Source organism: Loxodonta africana, chromosome 15 (assembly GCF_030014295.1).
Source record: "Loxodonta africana isolate mLoxAfr1 chromosome 15, mLoxAfr1.hap2, whole genome shotgun sequence".
Classification (NCBI taxonomy): domain Eukaryota; kingdom Metazoa; phylum Chordata; class Mammalia; order Proboscidea; family Elephantidae; genus Loxodonta; species Loxodonta africana.
The window spans coordinates 30347424-30352393 of record NC_087356.1 but is presented as its reverse complement, the minus strand read 5'-3'; positions in this window follow the sequence as shown (position 1 = coordinate 30352393).

Genomic DNA, 4970 nt, shown 5'->3' with positions numbered 1-4970 from the left:
GACCATCAATTGCTCATATGCAAGTTCAAGCTGAAACTGAAGGAAATAAGAGCAGGTCCACGAGAGCCAAAATATGACCTTGAGTATATCCCACTTGAATTTAGAGACCATCTCAAGAATGGACTTGACAGATTGAACAGTAATGACCGAAGACCAGATGAGTTGTGGAATGACATCAAGGGCATCATACATGAAGAAAGTAAAAGGTCATTGAAAAGACAGGAAAGAAAAAAAGACCAAGATGGATGTCAGAGTAGATCCCGAAACTTGGCCTCGAATGTCAAGCAGCTAAAACAAAAGGAAGAAATGAAGAAGTAACAGGACTGAACGGAAGATTTCAAGGGCAACTTGAGAAGACAAAGTATTATAATGACACGTGCAAAGAGGTGGAGATAGAAAACCAAAATGGAAGAACATGCTCAGTTTTTATCAAGCTGAAAGAACTGAAGAAAAAATTCAAACCTCGAGTTGCAATAGTGAAGGATTTTATGTGGAAAATATTAAACGATGCCAGAAGCATCAAAAGAAGATGGAAGGAACACAAAGTCATTATACCAAAAAGAATTAGCCGACATTTAACCATTTCAAGAGGTAGCATATGATCAGGAACTTATGGTACTGAAGGAAGAAGGCCAAGCTGCACTGAAGGCATTGGCGAAAAACAAGGCTCCAGGGATTGATGGAATATCAATTGAGGTGTTTAAACAAATGGATGCAGCGCTGGAAGTGCTCACTCATCTATGCCAAAAAATTTGGAAGACAGCTTCCTGGCCAACCGACTGGAAGAGATCCATATTTATGCCTATTCCCAGGAAAGGTGATCCAACCAAATGTGGAAATTATCAAACAATATCATTAATATCACATGCAAGCAAAATTTTGCTGAAGATCATTCAAAAGCGGATGTAGCAGTACGTTGGCCAGGAACTTGCAGAAATTCAGGCCAGATTCAGAAGAGGTTGTGGAGCCAGGGATATCATTGCTGATGTCAGATGGATCCTGGCTGAAAGCAGAGAATACCAGAAGGATGTTTACCTGTGTTTTATTGACTATCAAAGCATTCGACTTTGTGGGTCATAACAAATTATGGATAACATTGAGTAGAATGGGAATTCCAGAACACTTAATTGTGCTCATTAGGAACCTTTACATAGATCAAGAAGCAGTTGTTCAGACAAAACAAGGGGATGCTGAGTGGTTTAAAATCAAGAATGGTGTGTGTCAGGGTTATACCCTTTCACCATACCTATTCTACCTGTGTGCTGAGCAAATAATCTGAGAAGCTGGACTATATGAAGAAGAACGGGGCATCAGGATTGGAGGAAGACTCATTAACAACCTGTGTTATGCAGATGACACAACCTTGCTTGCCGAAAGTGAAGAGGTCGTCAAGCACTTACTGATGAAGATCAAAGACCATAGCCTTCAATATAGATCACAACTCAACATAAAGAAAACAAAAATCCTCACAACCAATAAGCCACATCATGATAAACGGAGAATAGATTGATGTTCTTAAGGATTTCATTTTACTTGGATCCACAATCAACACCCATGGAAGCAGCAGTCAGGAAATCAAAAGACACATTGCATTGGGCAAATCTGCAGCAAATGACCTCTTTAAAGTGTTAAAAAGCAAAGATGTCACCTTGAAGATTAAGGTGTGCCTGACCCAAGCCGTGGTATTTTCAGTCACATCATATGCATGTGAAAGCTGCACAATGAATAAGGGAGACCGAAGGAGAGTTGACGCCTTCGAATTGTGGTGTTGGCGAAGAATATTGGATATGCCATGGACTGTCAAAAGAACGAACAAATCTGTCTTGGAAGAAGTACAACCAAAATGCTCCTTAGAAGCAAGTAGAGACTGCGTCTTACACACTTAGGACATGTTGTCAGGAGGGATCAGTCCCTGGAGAAGGACATCATGCTTGGTAAAGTACAGGGTCAGCAGAATAGAGGAAGACCCTCAAGAAGGTGTACTGACAGAATGGCTCCAACAATGGGCTCAATCATAACAATGGTTTTAAGGATGGCACAGGACTGGGCAGTGTTTCGTTATGTGGTACATAGGGCCATTATGAGTCGGAACAAACTCGATGGCATCTAACAAAAACAACACTCTGCAGAACTACCCAGTGGCTAACAAACCTCTCTATCCTCACACTCTTCACAGAATGCACCTTCTCCGTCTGCCTTAACTGAAAACTAAATCTCTCCTGAGGATACTTCTTTTGCTGTAGCCTCCTTGTAGGAAACAGCTCATTGCCCCCACACCCAAAATAGTGTAGGTACAAAGATGGAGTTACAAATGATCTCTCCTTCCCATGGCTGTTTGCAACCCAATATCCCAGCACCCTCATATAAATGGCATTTTCACGTTGAGATTCATTCCACAGTACTACAGTAACCTCTTCGTTTTTTCTTGACATTATTTAACTATCCCTTCATTTTTTTTTTCTTTTAATTAACATGTGATAGATGGTATGGAGTTGCTGCAACGAAATCTTCAATACTAGGTTTAATAATGAAAGCTCTTGGCCTCATGTCCAGTTCTACATTCAATTGCTTTCCGAATTTCCAATTCAATAAATATTGATGCAGAAAATGCCTATTGTACAACACGAAAGTGAAAATTTCAAAGCTTTTGTTTCTAATTTGGGATCATCAGACCTTATACCAGTCTTCCCTACCAAGCAATTCTTCAAGGCCAGTTTTAATGAGGTGGTAACTCAGAAAAGCCGTTCTTTTTTTTTTTTTTGTATACATTTTTTTTATTAACTTTTATTAAGCTTCAAGTGAACGTTTACAAATCCAATCAGTCTGTCACATATAAGTTTACATACATCTTACTCCGTACTCCCACTTGCTCTCCCCCTATTGAGTTAGCCCTTTCAGTCCGTTCTTTTTTTTTTAATTGCGCTTTAGATGAAGGTTTACAGAACTAGCTTCTCATTAAACAATTAGTACACATATTGTTTTGTGACATCAGTTACCAACCCCTTCTTGACCTCCGGTTTCCAATCACCAGCTTTCCTGTCCCCTCCTGCCTTCTCATCCTTGCCCCTGGGCTAGTGTGCCCCTTTAATCTTGTTTCGCTTTATGGGCCTGTCTAATCTTTGGCTGAAGGGTGAATCTCACAAGTGACTTCATTACTGAGCTGAAAGGGTATCTGGATTATCCCTTCATTCTTTGAGAATGTTGCCATATAGGACAAAGTCATCCTCTCCACTCCAACTCCTTCCATAATCCTAAGCGACTTCTAAGTTCCTTGATCCAATAATACCATTTAGTTTTGCCTTCATTCCACTTTAGCCAAACACAATCTATTATGTTTAGCTAAAATATAGGCTCAATTACATGGCACACACTCCTAAAATAACAATGACTTAAACAAGATACAAATTACCTTCCCTCTTGTACAAGTTCAAGTTGGTATGGTGGCTGTACTCCATGAACTCTTTAGGGGACCCAGATTGCTTCTACCTTGTTGCTTTGCCACCTATAGGTGATTGCCCTTGTCTACAGGGACCATGGTGGCTTACCACCCTCTTTGCATTTCAGTCAGCACTAAGGATGAAAAGAGCAGGAAAGAGCATGCCTCTCATTTCAGAGACATAATCAGGGTTGCACATATCATTCTCACTTACTATTGACTAGAACTTTGTCTTAAAGCCACATGATGCTGCGAGGGAGGCTGGAGATATATTTTTTTATTCAGGATGTCTATGAATCTAGCTAAAAATTCTGTTGCTAAGTAAGAAAAGAAGGGATATATATTGGGTTGCTAGTAGCAGAAACTGCTAGTAGCATATCCTAAATATTGTCATCACCCAAAATCTATCCACTATGATATTTTAACCTTGGCACTCTAACAATAACCTCCTATCTACATATCCCTCTTACTCATTAAATTCAAACTAAATTTGTTTGTAGACACAGATATGACTACTTGTCAATTGACCCTCTTTGTATTCTTCCAAGTTTTCAGGAAAACCCTGTAGCCAGCAAAGACATCATGATGCATTTTTCCCTTATCTACTAAATCCTCTGCCACACTTACCTGGAAAAACTCCAACTCTGGATGAGTCTAGTTTTCTGCCTTCCCTGCTCCTGGGCATGGCTGGCTTAATTCCCACAACCACATGGATTGGTTCTACGATACGTTCAAGGTTGCCAATGCCTGCTGGGCTTTCAGTGTTGCCTAAAAATTCTTCTGAGCCTCCTCACCAACTGCCTTTTCTATTCTCCGTAGTGGTGTGGTAGTTAAGGTTGTGTGTCAGATTGGCTGGGCTATGACTCTTACTGGTTTGCCAGTTATGTAATGATGCAGCTTAGTAGTTATGTAATGATGTAATTTGACAGTTGCATAATGATGTAGTCATCCTCCATGATGTGATCTGATATGATCAGCCGATCAGTTGTAAGGGGAGTTTCCTGAGGGGTGTGGCCTGCATCCAGTATATATACGGACGTTCTGGCTAGGCCTGCTTGCTTACTCTGAATTCTGCATCTGGCTCATCATCATGTGGACTCCATTTCTTGGGACTTGAGCCAGCAGCCTACAGTCTTGGATCCATCAGCCTCTGCAGCCAGTGAGCCGGTGGCCTACAATCTGACTTGCTGATCTTGGGTTCATCAGCCCTTGCAGCTGCTTGGGACTTTCCAGCCTCTACAACCATGTGAGCCTTTTCCTTGCAATAAATCTCTCTCTCTCTCTCTATGTATATATAGATATATATTCTCTCTCTCTCTCTCTCTTTCTCTCTCTGTATATATACCAAACCCAAATCCATTGCCATCGAGTCAATTCTGACTCATAGCAATTCTATAGGACAGAGTAGAACTGCCCCATAGAGTTTCCAAGGTCTGGTGGATTCAAACTGCTGACCTTTTGGTTAGCAGCTGTAGCACTTAACCACTACGCCACCAGGGTTTCCATATGTATATATACATATGTGTGCATGTGT